The sequence below is a fragment of the Glycine soja genome, chromosome 9, assembly GCF_004193775.1.
Source record: "Glycine soja cultivar W05 chromosome 9, ASM419377v2, whole genome shotgun sequence".
Taxonomy (NCBI): Eukaryota; Viridiplantae; Streptophyta; class Magnoliopsida; order Fabales; family Fabaceae; genus Glycine; species Glycine soja.
In genome coordinates this window covers 27,803,682-27,830,928 of record NC_041010.1, presented here as the reverse complement: position 1 = coordinate 27,830,928, position 27,247 = coordinate 27,803,682, and the positions used below count along the sequence as shown (strand labels likewise).

The following is a 27,247-nucleotide window of genomic DNA, read 5'->3' as shown; positions in this document are numbered from 1 at the left end:
AGGCGGAGAAGAAGACCACCAAGGAAGCTTGCTTTCGCGGAAGAGAGAAGAGAGGAGAAAAGCTTTTTCGCGGAAGAGAATACAGAATGCTTCCAAAGAGGGAAAAAGCTTTTTATGTTTTTAAATGAAGGGCAAAATTGACCTTTCAATAAATTGCTGGGTGCACCAGCAATATTGCTGGGTGCACCTAGCATATCCCAAAAAAAATTAAAAACAAAAGAAGACACGGTCAAAAAGTTCTAGGATAAATTGGGTCAAGGTCAATCCACTTTAAAAAATGGCAATTTGTTAGTGAAAGTGAAATATTAATTTTTAAAAAGATTTGTTGAAAATTTAAAAAGAAGTAATATCATCCAACCCAACCTCTATAAATGTGACCTATTAGGAGACATGGTCACAAACACACAAATATCTTTCTAATTTCTCACTCACAAAAACACAAGATGATAGCATGCAAATTGCAAGGGGCAAATTTTAGCCTCCATTCCAGAACTAAGGCAGTTCATAGATGACAAAGGAGCGCCCAAATTGCGCGCCAACTCGGTGGTGACTCAAAATAACTTTAAAATTAAGGTTCTAGAGTTCACCTTTACCTATGTACCCACGCCTGCATCCTCCACAAAGAAAGGCCATGAAAATTGTCAAGAAGAAAGACCTTCCCATCGCCACTTCTAGAAAGTTCATTCAATACCTTAGACACTTGTAGCGTGTTCGAGCCAGCTTGAAGCTGAGTTCAATAAGGCCCTCCATGATGATGTTTTTCAGGTTAATTCTTTTACTCTTATATAATGCATGTGCATGTCCAGAATTCCAACTCAAGACTTCTTTTTCTTGCTACTAAAATTAAACTACTTGACATTAAAAGTGTTCAATACATAAATAATAATAGACTCAACAAATTTATTGCCATTACTATATATATTGAACAGACATAATCTTTAAATATTTAATTAAAACCTTGAATACTAAGTGTTGTCAATTCCAACAAATATTTGAATTTTCCTACAGGCAGAGCTAGTGGTGGCATTAAGAGACTATGTTGGGAGAGAGACGCCTCTGTATCTGAGCGAATGTTGGAGTATTACAAGAGCAAGAATAATAACGGGAAATGGCTTGGCATTGACATATACTTAAAGAGAGAATCTCAACCATAGTGGCTCTCACAAGATGAACAATGCTCTTGCACAAGCCATGATAGCTAAGCGCGTGGGTTGTCACCGCCACTGGTTCGGGACAACATGGCCTTGCCACAGCTGCAGCATGCGCAAAACTTGCTTTGCAGTGCACCATCTTCATGGCTTCCAAAGACAAGGATAGACAATCTTCAAAGGTGCGGTTGATCAAGTTGTTAGGAGCTCAGGTATATGTAATATAATATATTCTTTCTAGATCTTTCAATTCATCTACATGTTATTCTTTTGTATGTGAAACTTATAAAGCGATCTAAACATGTCAAAAAAATCAAAACATATTATTCAGATCACAAAAAATAGAAGTTAAAAAGCGGCCTAGAAAACCAATCTCTCGCCATTGCTATTTGATTAAAATCACTCCTTAGTTTAGTGTCACCATCGCAATCCTTATTCTAATTTTGTTTTCCAAACCCTAACTATGTCATTCATACTCGATGATGTTTGTATACTAAAAGGAAAACCGGTTTGGTAATCCAAACAAAGTGAAACATAGTTAAAAGTTCTGACCATCACAGAACTCAAATTGATAATGAGTTGAATTTAATCATAAAAATGAACCATATTAATTAGAAACAAATTTTCCATTAAATTGGAAGTATTTCAAATTGAAATCCACCTTCAACAAAATGAGCACGTCTGCTTCTCAAATTAAGAGAAATCTTATCATTACACATATATCATGGTGAGTAGTTCCAAGGGGTTGGTTACGAGTCTCACGTCGAATCAGTCATGAATTTGAGTCTTTATTCGCCTTATTAGAATGAGATAAATGTATATATCTTTTTGTAGTCATTCCTATCAGAGCATGAGGATGAACATAAAAAGCTTTTAGGCAAGTTTTTGGGATACTATTCAAATATGTACTAGAAGTATCTACCATATCCTAGAAAAAAATGGATACTTTTTGGATATGTTAACAGAAGTATTCGAGGAGAACTGCTCACACACATACAACACTCATACTTTTATTAGATAGAGTTACACTGGTATAACTTCGACCATTATTACATTATTTTTACTCACATAGATACAACACTCATACTTTTATTAGATAAAATTACATTAGTGTAACTTTGATAATTATTACATTATTTTTATAATTTGATATAGAATGTGATTTTTATTTATCCAATTGTTGAATTATATCTACTTATTAGCAAGATCATTTCTGTCAAATTTTGTCAAAGTTAAACAATAATAAGAAGGTAATTAAATGATTCATATTTTAGTATATTTTAAAATGTGTATATGATGCTGATTTTAATTTATATGAAAAAGGTAGCAAATAATTTTAGACTAATATGAAATTTTGAATATGTGATTTATATGAAAGGAACTTTCAATCCAACTGTGAGTTATAGGAAAATATTATTTAGTTGAAAGTTATAAAATGATGTAATAATTGTCAAAGTTACTCCGATATAATTTGATCTCTCCTCATATAATATGTGTGTGGGTGAGAGAGAGAGAGAAATATTTCAAATGAGAAAAAATGATTTTAACCGTTAGATTATGATTAAAAAAATTGATGGTTGAGATTAAAATCCCAATTCTTAATACATCATGTTTATTTTTCTTAACTGATTTGAATAGTTACTTTTTATATCGATCACTTACAGAATTGATCTAAAAAGTTAACTTTTAAGATTGGTTAACAACTAATTTAAAAAATTTTACTTTTATGTTGCTTGCATAGGCATAGGTTGTACAACTAATATAAAAAGTTTTTTCGGTAGTAGTGTTAGGTGGGTAAATGTTATGTATTAAAAATTAAAGTTTTGATCTAAGTTACCAAATTTTCTCATTTGATACATCTCATATATATATATAAAAGATATTAAATAAAACTAATAACAAGTAATAATAAAAAAATTATTTACAATTTTTTAAAAAAATTGAAAACAAAACAAAAGAAAATACAAGTAAATAAAAAATCCTAAAACAAAAAACTTTAAACATAAAAAAATAAAAATAAAAAATACGACTTCAAAGTCGTAAAAAAAGAACTAAACTTATGACTTCAAAGTTGTAAGTAAAAAAAACATATACGATTTTAAAGTTGTAAATAAAAAAATTAAACTAAAGTCATAAAAATTATGACAACTTTTGTTAAAAAAATAATAAGTGATAACAAATGCTACGATTTCTAACACATAAGTCATAACGATCTATCTTGTTTTCGGTAATAATTTAAAATCTACCCCAAAATGAAAAACCCAAAAAAAAAAAATTACACCCTTTTGGTAAAAGTCTCAATTTATGGATGATAATTTAATGCATGTATAAGTTGAAGGTGTTGATAGAGGCTTCAAAGATACATCATCTGAGGCATTTCACTATTAGGTAAGGGATTTGGAAAACATGTACCACTTTACAGGTTCAGTAGTGGGACCACATCCATGTTTGACCATGGTTCGCAAGTTTCAGTCGATGACAGGGAAAGAAACAAGGATTCAAGCATTGGAAAAATGGGGAAGGAAGCCAGAGATGTTCTTGTCACCTGCGTAGGGATTGGGTCAAACGCTATAGGCCTCTTCCATGAGTTCATAGCTCACAGTGATGTAAGGCTTATTAGAGTTGAGACAGGTGGTTTAGGGTTGGAGAGTGGAAGACATTCTTCAAAGTTGACCATGGGTGAAGTCGGTATTTACCATGGGTCCATGAGTTATTTACTGCAGGATGACGATGGGCAAGTTATTGAACCACATTCAATCATAGTTGGATAAGTAATTAAGCCATTTTGGAGAATTAAATTTTGTTTAACTATACCACTATGTTACTTTCATACACATCAATAATGTTGGACAAGTGGCCTCAATAACTTAAGAGGGGGGGTGAATTAAGTCTTACAAAATTTCTCACTAACAAACTTTTAACCCCTTTTAAATGATAGGCTCAAAATGCAGAATAAGAAGCAACAATTAATTTAATAATGTTCTTTAAACGTGCAAGAAAAAATTGATTGCAATAAAATAAATAAGATAAGGGAAGAGAGAATTGCAAACTCGATTTATACTGGTTCGGCCACTTCTCGTGCCTACGTCCAGTCCTCAAACAACCCACTTGAGATTTTCCACTATCTCTGTAAATCCTTTATAGACTTTGAACACACCTTGGGATCCCTCACCCTTGTGTTCAAGATTCTCACAATCCAAGAGATAACCAGTCTCTTGATTACAACTAATTTTTTGAGATGAACGGAAAGATTTTTCTCCTTTAGAGTGAATGATACAAATTTAAGTTCCTAAAGGAATTTCTCTCTTTTAGATATGATAATACAATTTGAAGTTCCTGGATGAATCCTCAATAAATTTGTAAGTGTTTGCCCAAGAGTTGTTGAGAGAGCATTTGGCAATTAAGTTCTCTTAGAATATCTCTCTCTTACTTTTTGAAGTCAGACACACATATATATAGGCTCTTCATGCCTTTTCAAAATGGTTTGAAGAGATGAAGTCAGACAGACATTTGGTAATCGATTACAGGTTTCTATTAATCGATTACACAATTATATTTTGAAGGGTCATGACTTTTCAAAGTATTTTCTGAAGTGTCGTTGTTGGTAATCAATTACAAACATTTGGTAATCGATTACATGATTCAAAATTCAAATTCAAAACCCTTTTTAAAAGTTGTTTTTCAAAATTGTCTTCTGGTAATCGATTACACTGCCTAGTAATCGATTACCAGAGCTTTGATCTCTTGGAAACACTTTGTTTTGAGGCAAAAACTTGATCTTGAATTAATCTTGAAGCAATGCTTGTTTATTGAAGCAACCTTGTATTAATCTTAAAGCAATGCTTAACCTTTGAATGTTTGTTGAAGTAATCTTGAAAGCAACCTTACTTGATTATTCTTTGGCATCGTCAAAATCATGTATTCATACATTCGCATTCTCCCCCTTTTTGATGATGACAATCATTATCAAGTAAATTCTTTTCAGCATCATCAAAACCTGCATTATTCACATTCTCCCCCTTTTTGATGATGACAATCATTATCAAGTAAATTCTTTTCAGCATCATCAAAACCTGCACGATTCACATTCTCCCCATTTTTTGATGATGAAAACCATTTGTAGGTTAGGAGTAAAAACAAAAGAATATCTATCTGTATACTTTACTCCCCCTTGATTTTGCAATGATTGCTTATATGAAACAGTTGAAGATTTCATAGATTTCATATATAAAAAGTTGTCTCATAAAGAATAGATAATTTCCCTTACTATATTATCTTTTATCTATCTCTCCCCCTTTGTCAACATCAAAAACAAATCATGAGCAGAGAAGAGAAAAATATTTAGCAATTTATAATGAATTAAAAGAGTAGAACATGCCATACCATTCAAAGTATCATTTGTTGGCCCAAAAGAAAATGTTACCACTTGTTGGAATATATGAGAATCAAATGATATAAAAAGACCTTTTCACATAATTGATAAATACTTAATAAATTATTCTTAAAACCATCAATAAGTAAAACATTTTCTATGGAGGTGGAGGGATTCATACCTATTTTTTCAACTCCAACAATTTTACCTTTGTTGTTGTCTCCATAGATCACATGTTCACTATTTTTTAGAGAAATATGAATAAACTTTGATGCATCTCCTGCCATGTGTTTGGAGCAGCCGCTATCAATGTATCAACTTTGCTTCAAGGAGTCCATCATTCATATAATCATATTTTGATTTTGGTACCCAAATTTTCTTGGGTCCTTGTATGTTAGTTTTGAGTAAGGATCCTTTTGGAACCTGTACCATTTTTCCAATGGTACTACCATTCTTTCTAATATAAATTGTTGATGTACTATGATCATTCTTACCATAATAAAAGCATGTTAACAAGGGAGAACTAGCCTTTTGAGTGGAGACAAAGAAATTTTTATGCATCTTTTGTTGATTTTCAGGATTATATCCGAATCCAGTTTTATCAAAAACACATCTTTGTTTTCCAAATATAATATCTAAATTATTTTTACCAAGAGTAAATTTGACAAGAGCAATTTTTAAATCTTCATTTTCTTCTTTTAATTTATCACAACATTCACATGAATGAGATGCTTTATTGTTTTCTTGTATTAAGCATTTTGTAGAAGATTGATTTTTATCTACTGATTTTAAAATTTTAACTTTAGATTTAAGATTTTCTAACTCTATATTTAATTTCAAAATTTCCTTTTCTAAACTTGAAATTGTTTTCTTAGAATATGAAACTAATTTGGCAAGTTTGACAGATTCTTCATGCAAATCATTGAATGCATCTTGGGGTTCATCAAAAGAAATAGATAAGTCATAGTTAGAAGACATTACCTCTTCTCCGCTTTCATAGTCTTTGGCCATGAGACCCAGATTTATGATTTCATTTTCTGAATCACTTGCAGAATCCACGTCATTATCTTCCCAAGTGATGTATGCTTTCTTTTCTTTGAAATTTCTCTTGTCAAATTTTTCCATTCTTCTTTTAAAGACAGGACAATCGAATCTCAAGTGCCTAGGTTGATCGCATTCATAGCATTTTAGGGCTAAGGAGGAATTTTTCCCTTTCTTTTTTGGATTGATATTTAATCTCCTTTGATTTCCTTTAAATCTCTTCATAAAAAAGGAGGAATCTCAAGTTCCTGGATGAATTCTCAATAGATTTGCAAGTGTTTGCCCAATAGTTGTTGGGAGAGCATTTGGCAATTAAGTTCTCTTAGAATATCTCTCTCTTACTTTTTGAAGTCAGACACATATATATAGGTCCTTCATGCCTTTTCAAAATGGTTTGAAGAGACGAAGTCAGACACACATTTGGTAATAGATTACAGGTTTCTGGTAATTGATTACACAGTTATATTTTGAAGGGTCATGACTTTTCAAAGTGTTTTCTGAAGTGTCGTTGCTGGTAATCGATTACAAACATCTGGCAATCGATTACATGATTCAAAATTCAAATTCAAAACCTTTTTTAAAAGCTGTTTTTCAAAATTGTCTTCTGGTAATCGATTACACTGCCTGATAATCGATTACCAGAGCCTTGATCTCTTCGAAATACTTTGTTTTGAGGCAAAAGCTTGATCTTGAATTAATCCTGAAATAATGTTTGTTTGTTGAAGTAATCTTGAAAGCAACCTTGTTTGATTATTCTTTGGCATCATCAAAATCATGTATTCATACATTCACAATTAACATTTAGGAAATGTTAAATGCACAACTTCATGAAAAAATTATTAAGTGGTCCAAAATTACCACATCATTTATGATTTTGACCAATAATTATGTGATACGTGAAAAATAAAAAAATATATTCACTAAATTAAAGTTATATTCAGTAACTACCTAACAATAATTAATTATGTTATTTAAGGGATCTTAATTGAAATGACAAGAAACACACTAAAGGAGGGGAGAGGTTGAATAATGTGTATATCAAAAATAAAAACTTTTCACAATAACCAGAATAGTATGGATAATACGAAGATAAACACTAGTTGTCCGTTGTGGATAAAAAATATGTAATAAAGAACAGAGTGGTCATCCAGTGACAAATAAAAGGTTGTTAAAACCGTTTTTCTAATAAGCACTTGATGTAAAATGATGTTAGAAAATATAATAAGAATACTCTATAAAACTATATGGAGAGAAGTAGAAACACTTGGCTTATACTGGTTCGCTTAACCTGAACTACGTCCAGTTCTCCTTTACTCACTAGTAAATGGTTCCACTAATCAAAAACTAATTACAAAACAAGTATTCTAACTCGCCACTACTCGTGACTTTACAATTATTTATAACACCACTTCTGGTATTTTCTTAAACTCCCCCTAAATCTAAAAACCCAAGTATTTTTTAACACTAAGTCACTTCTGACTTTCACAAACAAATGCTTGATTGAATACAAGTATTTTTAACACTCAAAGAGTGAATGTACAATTAAGCATAGATACAAACTACTTTACTTCGTAAAGAATAATAACAGTGTAGAACATGTAGTGTTTTTAGAAGAGTTTCACTTTCTCAATATTTATTGTGATCTTGTTCTTTTTCTTTTCACCTTTTTTCTCAATTACTTCATTGAGGGAGACATCCTTTTATAGATTTCAGTAAAGTATCTATTGTGGGATCTGCGTCTTTATCTTGAAGGAACCATTGTCTCACATAAAGGAATTGGTCAACGTGTCACGCTCTAAATGACGAAGATTTTGTACAAGGTACAAACAACGCCATGTGCTTTTTGACCTTCCTAAAAGCAACCTTCCAAGGAATATTCCACGGAGGCCTTCTAGTCTCTTCTATGTTGTCATTTTCTTGAATTCAAATGTAATATAGACAAATGGAATTTGAATAAAACAGTACATTTGCACTTCCCTTTTTTGTGATACTTAGTCTTTAAGACGAAAAGCACGAGTTTACCTTATGATAGTATGTTATGCTGTTATGCACAAGATTGGATGCTCACTGAATATAACGTGTTGAACTCTAGGTTAAAATAGAACATACTCTCTATAGTTGTGGATGGTATTTATAAATTCTTTTAACCTAATAATCATGTCCACTTATCAAAACCTCATTAAAATATCAATAATTTATACTTATGTTATACATCAAAATCTAAAGTGGATGAGACGCATGGTCGTCCAAACCTAACATTAATCAACTTAAAATACAAAGTTATTTATGTGTCACATAATTATTGGTTGAGAACATGAATGATGTGGTGGTCCTAAACCACCTAATAATTTCTCTCTAATGTGCTATTATACACTTAAAAAATAATATAAGAAAGTGATAAATGTAATAAATATTTGATGTGAGAGAAAGATAAACACATATAAAAAGTTTCAATTGGATATCCAAAATATTCCAAATATCACTATTCTAACATTTATTATTTATCTCCAACTCCTTCTCTCCTATCTCATCATTTTATCGATGATATTTAGATTTATCTTTTTATTTTTCTTTATATGTCAACTAAAGCCTTGGTATTCAGTGGCTTATTATTTTCCAAATATATGAATGATGATACATAAATATATACACATCTACGATACAAACACGTAGTAGACACATCTTATTTTATTATATCTCTTTTTTTATCATGTTATGTCATCAATATCTCTTCCTAGCTCTCCACATGGGAGTTTATACACAAGGTTGATGTTAACAATTTTATAGGTTTGAGACGGAACAATAAATAAAATTTTATTTCATATACAAGTATTCTAAATATAAATATATATTCTAAAAGCAATAGATATGTATTTCATTAAAAATTACATTTCTTAATAAATTAAGTGAATAACATAGGTTTATCAAATATAAAAAAGAAACATTACATTTTTGTTTTAATTTTCTTCTATATATAACTAGTGTCTACCATCGAAAAAACATTTTTCTTACTCATAAAATTTTCGTTTATCACCTGCAAAACAAAAAAAAAACTTAAAATGATCATAAACTAAGCGTAATTTATTTGGACATTGCGAGATGCAAATTCATTAATGATAACATCAACATTAATTAGGATATAAAAGGATACACTTGTTTTTAATAAATGCATACATATTATATGTTCTTTTATCTTATATTAACTAATATTCTTTATTTTTTTTTAAATACAGATATGCGATAGGGTAATATTAATGCGTTCTTGTGGAAAAAGAATCAATTTTTTTGACTATTAGGAAGCAAAATATAATGGTGACCAATTACTACAGCTGAATAAGCAGTGAGATGGTAAAATTAAAATACTAAGAAATTGGAAGTTTAAAAGCATTGTTTTGAAGACATGAAGTGCACGTTATTCTCATTGAGAAGCCAAAAAGATTCATAGCCAAAGGAAATATAATTAATTATTTTCTTCTGCAAGTTATACCTCACCAATTGAATTATTGAAATAGGCTTTGATTATCTTTTAACTCGCAGGATGGAGTATCCATGAGTTGGTCCAGAGTTAACTATCTTAAAGAAAATAGGTGTGCAGAAGTTTGTGTTGCAAATGATCAAAGCTTTTGATGGTACGCCAGATAGGAACTTTTTTTTTCATTTAAGTTGTGAAAATTGCTCCAACTATCTATAACGGTTAATTTTTTGATATATATAATTTGTAGAGTACGAAAGATTAAGCAAATTAGAGGGCTTATTTCTATCACTGGAGGTCGCACATGCATTGGCTATCTTAGATAAGTTGGTCCCTACTTTATGCAATGGTAGTCAGGTGGGTGTGAATTTTAGTGGGCCTGAAGATAAGAATAAAGTTTTAGTCTTCAATCGTAGATCACTATTTGATGGAGAATGACGAGATATGGAAACCTTAGTTTGACCTAATGTTGAATACAATAAATGTTATGAATATAAAAAAAAAGTACATGCATACATTGGTCTGTAGGGTTGGAAGTGGCCGGTAAATTAATAGTAATTATTTTCCCAATTTCATTAAATATATATCATCAAGTAATTATGGTGAAAAGAAAAGAGTTTAAAAATTTTAGAGGCATTTGCATAAAAAATACTTAGAAAGTGATAAATCTTTACCTTTGTAAAGAAATAAATGAAAATCTTGAATGATTGTATAATAATTGTTTGTTTTTCATTAATTGTATTTTTTTTCTCACTCTATTTTGTCTCTTACCAATGAAAAAGAGATTATATTGTTTTTGTTCACTTCTTTAAACCAATGTTATGAAATCCGAAAAAATGTTTATATATCAACAATAAAAAAATCCAAGCAAAATAGATAAACAATCAATATAATAATACCTTTATTATAACCTTAAATTGTAACGAACATAAACAAGGTCATTAAGATCTTAATGCTCTAACCTATTCCTTTTATGAGAATGAATATGTTCAAATACACTTCAATTTCTTTCACAACCCGAAGCACTACAAGTTTAACTTAAAACACAAATAGTCAACTTTTGCAAATATGGAGCACTGCATCCATAACAATCTCACCATTGATCTAGAAAATTACATATAAAGAAATAAATCAATATAATGAATATATTATGACTAATTAAAATAAATCACAAGTAAATAATGTTATCATAGTATCAAACACTAAAATTACCTGGCATAATCGTGTTCTGTTCACGTACAGTCGCTCGTCTTGCAAAATCTCCTTTAGTATTTTTGTATATCCTCATGCCTTCATTTAATTTATCTTGCAACTCAGGATCTTCATGTGTATACCTATTAATGGGTTCCAAAATGCTAGGTTGGGTGTTCTTATGCTTATCAAATTCTTCAACATTGAATCTACAAGGTGGATTTAACCAATAACCAGTTGCATGTATATCTTTGTGAAGTTATGATCCCAACACCTATCAAGGACCACCAAGTAAGGCTATACTCTCATCTTATTTCTCTGAAACCTCCTAACCATCTCATCTCTAGCTTTATACATAGCCTAGTAAAGAAAACCCATAGTAGGTTTATCTTCATTATCAACAATACGTAACACACGAATCAATGGCTCTATAAGCTTCACAATATCAACACACTGTTTCCAAAACCCAGAGTCCAAGATTTGTTCCACAAATTTTTCAGCCTTGAAGTCCTTGGCATAAGTTGAGCCTGCCCAGTCCCTAATGCCATTGTAGCTCTCAATGCATCCTTCTGGCCCAATATGCTTTGCAAGACAATGAAATTTGTGGAAAATCGAGTTAGAGTTAGACAAAGTATATCCCTTCCACTTGTATGTTGTCTCATCAACAATAATGTGAAACAACGATTATATATGTACTTGGTAATTTTTGAAGCATGTGAAACAACCTCAATTACTTCCTCAAACTTCTAAAAGTCTTGCAACATCAAATTAATGTAGTGAGCAACACAAGGAAACCAATATAACTTAGGAAACTCTTTTTTCCAATAACCTGCAAACAACAACATAATTTGCAGCATTATCCATCACAATGTGAGCAACATTTTTTGCTCCAACATGTAACACCATCTCCTTGAAAAGCTTAAACAACATTTCAATAGTTTTAGAAGTACATGAAGCATCAACATACCTTATGAAAATAGTCCCTTTAAGACAATAAACAAGAAAATTAATGAGAGTTCTCTTAGAGTGGATGGTCCACCCATTAACCATTAGAGTACATCCAGTTTCCTTCCAAACTTCTCGATAACTTTTGACAAACTTCGTCACTTCATCAACCCATTTATTTAATAATGGACCAAAAATTCTCTAAAAATTTGGGCATTTATACCCTAGACCCATGCTACTAATAGCATCAATCATAGGTTGATAAAATGTTGAGTTAACTACATTAAATGACACTGAAGCATCTATCATCCATTTTGCAATGGCTTTGTCACACTTTTCTACAACTTCCTTACTTTGCAAGACACTCTTCAAGCTTGGTTGAGCTCTAGGAGTTGTTATAGGCATGAAATAGTCATCTACACGAGGAGTGTTCTTCCCCTTTTGAGACTTGGCAGAAACGGATGATTTTGGAGTTCTTCTTAAATCCTCAACTATTCTTACAAGGTCTTCATTAAAGGTATTACTTTCCTCAAATTGTTCTTGCATTTTTCTTTTCTTGTTTTTGTCATTTTGTTCAAGTAGTTGTTTCATTTGATGTTGGACATTAACAAGAACCTTCTTGCAAAGCCTCAACTTGGCCTTTTTGTCCAACCAAGTGAGCCTTGAACCTATTAATACCACCTCCCTTAACCTATTTTTCACAATATAAATACACATCATTGTCACTTTTGTATAACCTTCATCAATTTGTTTACAATGTCCCCAAGCTGGATCATTTTTTTGTTTAACATTATGAGAAGTATTTGGAGTGGATGCTTTTTGAGATGACGGGACTTCAGTAGATGGCATATTCTTGACAATCAAATAAACAAAACTAATTTTTTAAAAATTTAATATTCTTACACATAAAATTGAAACTAATTTTTATATTAAATGATGATTTTTACAACACTTGCACACCATGTTCAACCAACTAAGTTAGACATCTTTAATCACTTTAAACATTGCAATAGCATTTATATGTTAGCCAAAGAAAACACATACAATTTAATTTGTTAGACTTATTTGCTATTATCTTTTGCATTAATTTTTTTTTTTTTTGCAAAACATAAACATTTGAAAACAAGAACATGCACAACATTAAGGATACTTTACCATAGTAAATCTTTTAATTAATTATTTCTTTTTTTAATTTTATATTAATTTTAAATTAAATATATTTAAGATATTTAAGGCTTAAATATTATGTGTCTATAAATATGTGTATTTTTTATTCCATGTATTTTATTTTATTTTCTGTCCCTACAAGTTTTTTGTTTTAATTTTTCATCCTTTTATGTTTTTATTTTATTTATAATTCTTGTAATTTTTATTTATTTTTTAGTCCCTATGACATCAACATAACATTTACATTAACGTTTTTATAATTGTGACAACTTACCAGAACTGAAACTGAAAAATGATCAAACGTTAAAAAACTCCAACTTACAGGGACCAATTTTGATATTTAAACCTATAATATATATCATAACTATTATATTATATAATCTATAAATATTATATATACATTATAGGCTTATAATATATTACACGGGTAATTGTAAAAGGTTTTCAAAAATTTATGTGACCAATTAAAAGTAGACAAAGTTGAATGGGAAAAATACTTACTATATCAAAATATAATCTATGATCCTATTTTATTTTTTTCATATATTTTACTTTTAATTATTTATAATCACCTTTGTTATTAATTTTAATGAGATGGTATTGCAGTTTTTCTTTACAAACTTGTGGCGTGCTAGCATGAAAAAAAGAAGGAAAAGTATATGGTATACATAGAGAAAAAAAAAGTTACATTTGTCATTCTCTAAAGACACTCACGTAACTCAATTGATATTAAAAGAAATAAGAAAAGGTTAATCTCAAACGTATAATTATTAAAACCAAAGGGTTGACCTAGCGGTGTAAAATTTTATTGCGACATAAGTGAAAACAATCTATCTAGCAAGAGAACCTTATTCGATTTTCATTGTGTGCAAAATTCTCTTGGTCAGCGGCAGCTACGAACCACATGTGAGATTAGTTTATGACCTAGTCGGTTATGGGACACTCATGGTCTGTGACTCAGGAAAAAATTGAATAATTCCTAATTACATGCAGAGAGAAAAATAAAATATTTTTGTATTGAATCTTAATTACTACTCAACTTGCACTTTGTTGATAAATTTGACATTAATTAACTTAGCAATCACTGCTGCCAAAGTTTCATATGATTCGAGATCTATAACAATTGATGGCAAAAGAAAAGTTCTTTTCTCTTGTTCAATTCATTATTCACATAGTACAATTGAAGTAAGAATGTTATGTATTATCTCATGTTTGTATTTTTTGTTCAATTTCAAAAATCTTATTCATCTAATAATTGTTTATGAATGTACAATTAAGAAAGTCATTTAATTATACTTTTATTCAATTATTTATGACAAATGTGACCTTCTTTGATTAATAAAGCAAAAGAAGGTGGACTTGACGTACTTGAAACATATGTTTTTTGAAATGCTCATGAGCCTCAATCCCGATAGGTTTTTTTATTCTAATAATTTGTTTTGTTCATGTTCATACTACATATTTCGCTTTTGGTATTAATTTTATTTATTTTAATTTCTATATTTTCAGTATGATTTTTCTGGAAATTTGGATCTCGTCAAATTTATTAAAACCATTCAAAAGGAAGGACTTTATGCCATGCTTTGCATTGGTCCATATGTACGTGGTGAATGGTAGGTCATTATTTAGATAAGTTGTTTTAGATTAGTTCTTTACATATTATCGTTTAATAAATCTTGTTAATTTTTTTAACTACTTAAAAATTAATTGTAATAAATAATTTGTGTTTTCCTGTATAATAAATATTTAGTTTTTAATTAATAAATGTCTCTATATGTATATATAAAAGGTGTTTATATTGTACCAAAATAAAAAGGGTATTGATAGCATTGACTCAATGCTTTTATATATATTGCTTTTGAAGCATAGTAAATGTAGGTGTTAAAGCTTGCTCACATATTAGTCTTGTGAAACATTAATTGGATAATGACAATTTCATTAGTCTTATAAAATATTAATTCTTGTTGTAGGATAATGACAATGTTGTATTCAAAAATAAAAGAGTAGTTGTGCATGGCAATATTGAAATTGGATAATGATAACATGAAGCTATAGTCAATTGAAGCATCTTGAATTTTAATAGTTATTTTTATTTCTTAATTAATATTCTTAGAATTTTTCTTTCAATTTTGGTATTTAAAGTAACCAGATCTAATAGTCAAACATTTAATTGCAGAATGAGATGCAAACCTTCACAACTTTCATAATGCACAAGATGAGACATGAAAATCTTTTTGCATCACAAGGGGGACCCATTATTCTTGCTCAGGTTTCATTTCAAAATTGTATTCCCAGTTTTTTTTTCTCTAATTTTTATCATTGCATTGATGGTGTTAAATATTCTAATATCTACATACTTTGATTGGGTGTACTAATATAGATTGAAAATGAATAAGGAAACGTTATGAGTGAATATGGAGAAAATGGAAAACAATATGTGCAATGGTGCTCTCAACTAGTTGAATCTTACAAAATTGGTGTGCCTTGGGTTATGTGTCAATAGAGTGATGCTCCAGATCCCATTGTAATGAAAATTAAAAAATTTATAATTATACTTTTGAGTGTTATTATTTTATTATGATTGCTAATATACTTTGTTTTTTTGTTGCCTTAGATTAACACATGTAATGATTGGTATTGTGATCAATTTTCTCCTAACAGTAAAAGCAAGCCAAAGATGTGGACTGAGAATTGGACTGGCTGGTGAGTTTGTTATTTCCATTAATTTTCAATTTTTATTTTTTTATCTTTTGTGATTAATTTTTAATTCTTAATAATTAGGTTTAAGAATTGGGGAGGACCAATTCCACATAGAATTGCTCGGGATGTTGCATTTGCAGTTACACGATTTTTCCAATATGTTGGCGTATTCCAAAACTATTATATGGTAATATTATTGTCTTGTTTTTTTATATTAATTTTAAATCATTTTAATTACTAAAGTTGTAATTCTTTTTTTTTTTTCATAACAATACCATAGAGGTACCAATTTTGGACAAACTCCAGGAGGACCATATATAAGCACTTCATATGACTATGATGCTTCTTTAGATGAATATGGTAAGGCATACTATACTTTTTGTAATTATGAAAAATGATTTTTTTATTTAACTATTATTTATTAGTTTGATGATATAATATTTTTTAATGTTAGGTAACATAAATCAACCTAAGTGGGGACATCTTAAACAACTTAATGAGCTTCCAAAATCAATGGAAGATGTCTTAACTCAAGGAACCACAAACCATACTAACTATGGAAACCTAATGACAGTAAGTTTTTGTGTTCAACTTGTTGGAAATTTTTAATAAACCTTATCAAATACCAAATGAGCACCAAATCACATTACATCAGATTATCAAGAGGTTTTAAGGGATACCTGGATCCATAGAGCTTGATCAACATGCAGCAGAATCTTATAGCGGTTGCGAACAATTGGTTTAATGACCTTTCTCAACCAAATCACCTTCTTCCTTATGGGACCTTCGTTTTCTCTTCAGATGGAGAGAGGAGAAATTGTTTCTTGATTTGGTGTCTTGAGAACCATAACCATGCCTTAGGTTTTAACCTATTAGGGTTCTCATTATTCCCTAATGGGCCAGACTGGTTTCTGCTCATTAAGCCCATATCAATTTTTTGTTGGCAGTCTAATGGGCTCATTGAATTATATCACTTTATATTGAACCCATCTAAATGTAAATAACTAATATAAATGTTATAATATAATATGTAGCCCATATTAATTAATTAGGAATTATAAAATTTCTAACAATCTCCCACTTGGGCTTCATATTAACCTTAGACATTTATATCACAAAATTCTTTAGGCGCGCAACCGTATGTTATTTACTTTTAGGCTCCTTTTATACAATCTGGTTCATCTCATATAGCAACAGGAAACCACTGCAGTTTTCATCACAATTCAGCGTGACTAAGCCACAACGATCACCACTGTTACTCATACTCAATGACATAGATCAAATATGGATAAGCGGCATGGAAATTACATACAATGTGATCTTAATCATGTTTATTTCCAACTAGTCCAAACTTTATTCTTTTATAGAGATCAATCCAAAGTGCAATACAAATATTGCACACAAAACAAGCTCAGAATAAAATGATAAACATCAACTTTATTTCTGTAAAAAATCCAAACAATACAAATATCTGAAAAACATAAGATATAAAACATAAATGGGACTCCCACTAAACTAAGGTACTGTTAGGAACTACACCCATATGAGCAGTGTGCTCATGAAAAACTCTAGGTACCAAACCTTTAGTAAGTGGGTCAGCTAGCATGGAATCAGTCCCTATATGTTTTATGGAAATTTGCCTATTCTGAACTCTTTCCTTCACAACCAAAAACTTGATGTCAATGAATTTTGACTTGGTTGTACTCCTATTTTTGTTGGAGTGAAGAACTGCAGAGTTATTGTCACTAAATTTTCAATGGTCTTTCAATGCCATCATCCACACGCAAACTAGTGACAAAGTTTCACAACCATATCTCGTGATTAGATGCCTCAAAACAAGCAATGAACTCCGCAGCCATGGTTGAAGAAGCTATAGAGTCTGTTTAGCAGACTTCCAAGAGATAGCTCCTCCACCCAACATATATATGTATCCAGAAGTGGAGCGTGTGCTGTCTTGACATCCAGCAAAATCAGAGTCTTAGTACCTGATGATCTCTAAATATTTAGACTTCTGATAAGTGAGCATGTAGCCTTTTGTTCTCTTCAAGTAACGCATTACGCGTTTCACTGCCTTCCAACGTTGCAATCCAAGATTACTCAAGTATCTGTCCAGAACTCCTACGACAAATGCTATGTCGGGACGAGTACAAACTTAAGCATACATCAGACTTCCTACTATTGGCGCATAGGGAATCTTCTGCATCTTAGTTTTTTCAAGGTCATTATTATGGCATTATTTGAGATTTAATTTGTCTCCTTTAGCTATTGGGGTATCTCTTGGCTTACTATCTTTCGTGCTTAATCTATCAAGTACTTTATCAATATAGCTCTCTTGTGACAACCTTATGATACCTTGAGAGCGATCTCGTAGTTTCTTAATACCTAACACAAAAGAAGCTTCCCCAAGATCTTTCATTTCGAAATTTTTCATTAGAAATCTCTTGGTCTACTATAAGAAGCCTATATCTCTGCTAGCAAGAAGTATATCATCGACATATAATACCAAGAATATGTATTTACTCCCACTGAACTTATGATATACACAATCATAAACTACATTTGCCTTGAAACCATTTGAGGTAATGACTTGATGGAACTTGTAATACCATTGACGGGAAGCCTGTTTAAGACCATAGATGGATCTTTAGTTTGCATACCATGGACTTTGAGTCACCTAACACAAAGTTTTTTGGTTGCACCATATAAATCTTTTCTTCAATGTCACCATTTAGAAACGTAGTCTTGACATCCATCTGATGTAACTCTAAGTCAAAATGAGCTACCAGTGCCATTATAGTTCTAAAAGAATCCTTTGAAGATACTAGAAAAAAGGTTTCTTTATAGTCAATGCCTTCCTTCTGAGTAAAGCCTTCAGTAACTAGACGAGCCTTATATCTCTCGATATTACCCTTTGAATCCTTCTTGGTTTTAAATATTCATTTACAACCAATAGGTTTCACACCTTCAGGCAATTTGACTAGATCCCAAACTTCATTGTCTTTCATAGACTTGATCTCATCCTTCATGGCATCAATCCATTTTTTAGAGTTAGAACTGCGCATAGCTTGACAGAAGTTGATTGGATCATCCTCTATTAAACCAACGCCATCCTCATGTTCTTGGAGAAATATAATATAATCATTTGAGATTGCACTTCTCCTCTCTCTAATGGATCTCCTTAATAGCACTTCTTGAGGTTGTTGAGGTTGCTCTAAAGGTATTTGAGGGAGAACCTCATTGTTGTCTTGTTCTGGAACAATGTCAATAATTTGAACATTGTCTTCTATTACTAGAGTTGTGTCTTAAATAGTAATAGGTACGAGGACTTGATCACTATAAATAATAGGTTCTTCCTCAAAGACAACATTCCTTATGTTCTCTTTCTTCCCAAACTCAACTTCCTCAAGAAATCTCACATTTTCCATCTCGAAAAAGGATCTTAAGGTGGGATTGTAAAATTCATAGCCCTGAGAGCGTTCAACATAGCCAACAAAATAGCAGCTAATTGTTCTTGAGTCCAGCTTTCTTTCATGTGGCCTATAAGGTCGTGCTCAGCCGGACAACCCCAAATGTTCAAATGTTTAATACTTGGCACCCTATTACGGATGTAAACTGCGATCTTTAGGGATTCTCCCCAAAGTGACTCTGGCAAAGAGGAATGACTAATCATACTCCTCACCATATCCTTAAGAGTTCAGTTTCTTCGTGCTACTACACCATTCATGCTAGGTTTTCCCGGCATAGTGTATTGTGGAACAATTCCACACTCTTTAAGGAAAAGCGCAAAAGGTCCTGGACGTTGTTCTCCCGATCCATCACATCTGCCATATACTCACTACCATGGTCAAATTTGACAACCTTAATTTTCTTTCCAAGTTGAAGTTTAACCTTAGCCTTGAAAGTCTTAAAAACGTCTAGGGATTGGGATTTCTCATGTATCAAATATAGGTAACCATATCTAGAGTAAGTCATCTATGAACGTAATGAAATATTGTTGTCCATTCCAAGAAGTTGTAGGAAAAGGACCACAAATGTCTGTATGCACTAGTTCTAAGATGTCTTTAGTTCTTTCGGCACCTAATTTCCTTTTGTTTGTTCGTTTTCCCTTTATGCATTCAACACAGACCTCAAAGTCCGATAAATCCAAAGGGTCAAGAATTTCATCCAACACAAGTCTCTGAATTCTCTGTTTAGAGATATGGCCTAAATGCTTAGGCCATAAGGTGGCTGAATTCTCATTCAACTTTCATTTTGTACCACGTGAACTTATTTGTAGTATTTCATTATAGGAACTAACAACATTAAGCATGTAAAGATTATCAATTAAAGAACCAGAACCAACCATATTTGAATTTTGGTAGAGTCTAACTTTATTATTTCCAAATGAACAAGAAAATCCAAATTTGTCCAAATTAGAAATAGAAATCAAATTCCGTCTAAAAGACGGTACAACAAAAGTCTCAAATAAATTCAAATAAAATCCAGTTTTTAACTGTAATCTAAAAGTTCCAATAGCTTCCACTGCAACCTTCTTGCCATCACCCACAAAGATGAACCTTTCATCATCACTTGGCGGTCGATTCCACAGGCAACCCTTTCTTCACACGTCATGCGGCATACTTGGGACACTCTTTGATGCAATCCTACCCCCCAAGGGTATTGGATAGAAGACTCCAAGAGGATTGGGCTAAAGCTGCTAAAGAAGGCCTTGGGGTTCTCATGAACCCTAGGGTAGATTTTTGAGCCCATGGACCAAGGTTGGGTCCTCTCTTCTTTGTAAATATTAGAATAGGTTTTTCCTTCTTTTGGGCCTTGTATTTTGGTCATTCTAGTAGTATATGGTTTTAGCCTTGTATTTCAGGGCATTTTGAGTAGTCTTTGTAGTAGGGACTTTTTTTATATTTTCATGTATTTTGGCATGGGGGTGAGCTTAGCTATTATAGGAGGTGTGTGTAGCTAAGCTCTAGCTTCTTTAGGAATCTTCTCAAGGAGGTGAGATTAGTTATTAGAGGGGTGTGTGTAGCTAAGCTCTAGCTTCTCAAGGAAGCTACCTAGTCTATAAATAGAAGCATGTGTAACACTTGTTGTAACTTTGATGAATGAGAGTCTTGTGAGACACAACTCAAAGTTCAACTTCTCTCCCTTTTTCTTCCTTCAATTTCATGCTCCCCCCTCTCTCTTTCTCTCCCTCTTTCTTTTCCTCCATTGAAGCATCCTCTCCAAGCTTCTTATCCAAGGCTCATCTTGGTGGTGAAGCTCCTTCTTCCATGGCTTATTCCCTAGTGGATGGCGCCTCCTCTCACCTCTTCTCCTTTGTCTTCCGCTGCATCTCCATGGTGGAAAATCACCATTAAAGGACCTCATTGAAGCTCAAAGATCCAGCCTCCATAGAAGCCCCACAAGCAAGCTTCCATCACTATTTCTTCATGTGTCCCGACTTCTTGCAGAAGTAATAGGTAAATTCCTCATCCTTCTTCTATTTCTTTTGCTGAGAAGTCCCTTCCGCATCACCCTTAGTCTTCTTCCTTTTCTTATTCTGAGAGGTCGAAGTCAAGTGAGCACTTTCAGTTCTATCTCTCTGCAGCCTCTCCTTCTTTTGCGCACAGTGAGATATAAGCTCATTGAGGGACCATTTTTCCTTCTGAGTGTTATAGCTCACTTTGAATTGCCCAAAGTGTGCACGAAGCGAGATCAAAACCAAGTGCACGAGCAGGTCTTCACCAAGCTCTAACTTAAGTGACTTGAGTTTTGATGTGAGATTGGACATATCCATAATGTACTCCCTTATGTTCCCTTTGCCTTTATACTTTATGGAGATGAGTTTAGCCAAAAGGTTACTCGTCTCCGCTTTTTCATTTTTGGCAAAGTATTGCTCAATTTCCTCAAGGAATTTTTTTGCACTTTGAACCTCAGAAATAGAGCCCCGAAATGCCTTTGGAATAGAGCGCTTCATGATCATAAGGCACATTCAGTTGGACCGATCCCACTTCTCAATTTTTACCTCATTAGAGGTTTCCGGAGTGAAAATGGTTTGTTCCGTCCTTAGTGCCAAGTCCAAATCCATACAGCCAAGAACAATTTTTACGGCTTCCTTCCCGACCTTAAAATTTGTCCCATTCAGCATTGGGATAGAATTCACTTGGGCAGTAACATTTGCAGCACTAGCAATATTAACTAAAGTGAGAACAAAAACTAATAACATGTTCACAAATAATCAAGCAAGTCATATAAAGTATATATAACAAGACACGCAAATATTTCCCATAACAGATCCATCACAAGATACCCAGCATAACATTAATTCCAGTCTTGGGACAGAGAAATTAATTTGTAATTGATACTATCAACGCAATGATCAAATATTGACAATTAGTTCTGTCAAATAATAGCCTTTCTTTGGACCGATTATTATTCACATGAAAAAAAACTTTATAATTGTCATATATTTATCATCGCAGGTATGTTATTATTTGGTCAAATTGTGTCTTTCTTTGGGCCAAGCACAATTCGCATAAATAATTCCTTACTAACATCCATGCAATTTAATTAAATCAATTTACACAATAGAGGTTACTTTGACAACATAATGGTTCAATCAATTTAATTAAAATTATCAGACATACAAATAAATGGAAAGGATCCGTAATGATTAAATTTGCACCCAATTATGATAGCAATAAATATTTGAAAACAACATCATGGTAAACTAATTACGCATCCAAAATGAACATACCACGATACTATCACAAATTTATACTAACCACAAGAATATCATAAACTATCATCCTATCACCGATTCATGAAAGAAAAATAGTTGGCAAAAAAACAATAAATTATTCATATAAGACAAAGGACCATTGCTTTATTACTGATTCATATAAACAATATATATATATATATATATATATATATATATATATTTGTGTCACGTACAAAACATCATGATAATGGCATACATATAGATTCACAAATCGCACACAATGACCTTATATAAAAATATAAGTCCCTGTGACTTTGTATTTGACATAAAGAGTTTTAGTAAACCTTATATGTATAAAACAAAAAAAAAATTCTTGCTCACGAAATATATATTGTTCAAGAAAACCAACGCCAGATACATAGAACCTTTATCCCAAATAGAATAATATGTGAGCACACGCAACATAAGCACAAACTGTGTACAAACCTGTAAGTCAAATGCACAGGCCTTTTATTCATCTTAAAAAAAATTTTACGACCATGACACAAAATTTTACGGGTTTTACAATTTTATTGATCGAAATAGTTTCTCCCCAAAATAAAATTAGGATTCATACAACTAAAATGATCCATACATAATACATATCAAACAACTTTAAATCCCAATAATCTAACAGTAATGGTGGCTCTGATACCACTTGTTCGAAATTTTTAATAAACATTATCAAATACCAAATAAGCATCAAATCACATTACGTCAGATTATCAAGAGGTTTTAAGGAATACCTGGATCTATAGAGTTTAATCAACATGCAGCGAAATCTTACAATGGTCATGAACAATTGATTTAATGACCTTCCTCAACCAAATCACTTTCATCCTTATGGGACCTTCGTTTTCTCTTCAGATGGGGAGAGGAGAAACTATTTCTTGATTTGGTGTCTTGGGGACCATAATCATGCCTTAAGTTTTAACCTATTAGGGTTCCTATTATCCCTAATGGGCCAAACTGGTTTCCGCTCATTAAGCCCATATCAATTTTCTGTTGGCAGTCTAATGGGCTCATTGAATTAGATCACTTTATATTGAACCCATCTAAATGTAAATAATTAATATAAATGTTATAATATAATATGTAGTCCATATTAATTAATTAGGAATTTTAAAATTCCTAACACAACTTAGAGTCTATATGTTGTAAATTAAGCTTATATTGTGTTATTTATGTTATTTGATTACAATTGATTTCAGATTGATTGTTTTTACAGGCCATAATTTACAATTATTCTTGAAAATCAGCTTGCTTTCTTTGAAATGCAAATTCATCAAATGATGCTACTATTATGTTCCAAAGCACTCAATATATTATTCCTGTGTGGTCTGTGTCTATCTTACCCCGATTGTGTTAATGAAGTTTACAACACTACAAAGGTTGTTCTTTTATGTGATTACTTTTTGAAGAAGTGTTTTGTCTTTGTTACATGAGAAGCAAACAATAAATAAGTTAGAGATTGTATGAGTAAAATACTAATTAAATAAATAATATGAAATCAGGTCAATGCTCAAACGTCCATAATGGTCATGAAAGATAACGAAGCAGATAATGAAGAAGAGCCACAGTTAACATTGAATTGGCAATGGATGCATGAGCCCCATGTGCAGATGAAAGATGACTAAGTCATTGGTTCAATTTCTCGTAAGTTTGTTCAACTTTTGATTCAAAAGGTTGTCACAAATGATACGAGTGATTACTTATGGTACATCACAAGGATATAACTCTTTTTTGTTTCCTCAAACTTTTATTTTTTATTTAGGTGTATTAATTAGTACCTTCTAACCCGCGTCACAAAAATTTTGCCCATGTTGACATTAGTGAAAGTGACCCTATTTGGTCCAAGCTAAGAGTGAACACCAATGGGCATGTGCTTCATGTATTTGTTAATGGAGCACAAGCATGTGAGTCATAACTATAAAATTTCCTACACACCTCTTTTTTATAGTTTAAAAATTTTCAAAATTGAAGTCTCATGTTCTTCCTTTCATGCATGTACCCCCTAGGTTACCAATATAGTCAAAATAGACAATATTCATTCACCTATGAGGCAAAGATCAAGTTGAAGAAAGGCACGAATGAGATAAGTCTACTTAGTGGCACTATTGGTTTACCTGTAAGTAACAAACACACACTTGATAGTTCATAAAGACATTATTTTATGTTAGCTAGTATTCATGTTGGTTTGACAACTAATAATATTGATCTCTTCAATGAAATAGAACTATGGTGCCCACTTCTCCAATGTGTCAGTTGGTGTTTATGGTCCAGTTCAATTAGTAGCACTAAAGAATAACACTGAGGTAGTCAAGGATATCACCAATAATACATTGAATTATAAGGTGGGATTACATGGTGAGATTGTGAAACTATACAATCCAGAAAACAATAAAGGATGGAACACAAATGGTCTTCCAACTTATAGAGTATTTGTTTGGTATAAGGTATAAGTATTGTCTCTTTTGTTTGCTTAAATGTATTTCATATAGTATTGTACTATTCTCAAGTTGAGTAAAGAACAAATAAAATGGGTTTCATGTTGATATATTTTGTAATTAATTGTCTCTTTCCACATTAACAAATGTTTATAAATTTTGTGTAGTATGAAAACATTTAAAAAACACAAGTTGAATTATACTATATTACATCATTTTCTTGTAGGCCTTATTCAAGAGTCCTAAGGGAATTGATCTTGTCGTGGTGAATTTGAAAGGGTTAAAAAAGGGCCAAGCCTAGGTAAATGGTAACAACATTGGTAGGTATTGGACAGGCTCTTATGCGGATGAGAATGGTTGCATTTCTACTTGTAATTATCGAGGATCATATGGTTCAGACAAATGCATCAGAAAGTGTGGAAGACCTACCCAAAGATAGTAATATAAAAAAATTGTAATATGACTTTTAAAATGTATCTATGGAAATGAAATGTATATTAAACATTGATTACTTCATTTTTAGGTATCATTTACCATGCTCATTCATTCGTGAAGATAATCAAAACACATTGGTATTGTTTGAAGAGTTTGAAGGTCACCCCAATGAGGTTAAATTTGTCACGGTAACTGTTGACAAAATTTGTGCAAATTCATATGAAGGAAACATGCTAGAATTATCATGCTATGAAGAGCAAGTCATCTCTAAAATTAAATTTGCAAGCTTTGCTGTGCCCGAAGATGAATGTGGATCTCCCAATGCTTTATCCATCCAGAGCAAGGTAATTTACTAATATAATATTGTCATTTTCTTTTTAGTTTTCATGATAAATTAAAGGGTTAAAAAGTAATGGAAAATCTAACTTATTTCTTTGGATTTTTTTCTTTTTTTTGGTAGAGTTGTCTGGGCAAATAAAGTTGCTCTGTTCAGGTTTCACAGAGAATGCTTGAACCTACTAGATGCAGGGTGCCACAAGATCAAAACAACCTTGCTTTAGAAATAGTTTGTGAATCTATAGCCAAGAAATAGTAGATCTTAGGATGTGTTAGAATTTTCGGAATAATGATCGTTTGACCTCTTATATGTAGCAATGTTTTGAATAAATTTGACAAATAAAATTTGTTTTTAAATATTGGATGTTTCTATTCTTCTTAATTTTATTAAAGGTTATCTAACTTACAAGAATGAAATTAAACACTTCCATAATAGATGATGATAAGTTCTAGCCTCTCGGTGATAAATCCCCTCAAGAATAGAATTTAGATTATTTTATATTAATAGGTATTGAGAATTTTTAGAATTCTAAGTGCAGTTATTTATATAATCAAAGGGTATTAAGGTTCTCCAAAATATGCATAAAGTTCATGATAATGCAAACTAGTAGAATATGGGTTTTCCAAGTGCTTTATTGTCGCGTTGGTTTTTCTTGATGCGTATGAGGTTGCAAAGTAAATTTAATTTATTAGGCCACTTGTTAATTTTGTAGTGTTTATTTTTTATATTTCACGTGTTTTATTTTTAAATTTTATTTGCTAGCTCCGTTTATTATGTTTTCTGGTTTTTTTATATATAGTAGGAAAATATTTATTTGTTTTGTTATTTCTGAATTTTTTATAATTTATTATGCCATTTGTTTTTTTAACGTTTTATTAATTTTTTTAGTTCTTAAGTACGTTTGAGGAATAAAAAGTTGGTATGATGTAGGGAGTTTTGTTGTACCTTTAGTGTTTATTTTTTATATTGTTATTGTGTTTTATTTGTTAAATTTGATTAAAATGCAGTATATACTAATTTAGTTATTTTATATTTTTTTATGGTTTTTTATATTTTGGTAGCTCCTTTTTTTTATCTTTTTTATGTTTTATTTGTTGATATTTTAGTAGGAAAATGTAGTAGGAAAATATTTCTTTATTTTTTATTGCTTAATTTTTTAATTTATTAGGAAATTTGTTGTTTTTTATGTTTTAATAATTTTTTATTTTTGTTTATGCTCTAGAAAGATGTATGAAACTTTTTTATATTCTTTG

The 27,247-nt window shown here is 31.5% G+C and overlaps 2 pseudogenes; both read left to right on the top strand.

The window, feature by feature from the left end:
- The first annotated feature begins 443 nt into the window (after window positions 1-443).
- On the top strand, window positions 444-10,471 carry LOC114368304 (annotated as a pseudogene).
- A 4,443-nt stretch (window positions 10,472-14,914) lies between these two features.
- On the top strand, window positions 14,915-26,249 carry LOC114368303 (annotated as a pseudogene).
- Window positions 26,250-27,247: the final 998 nt, after the last annotated feature.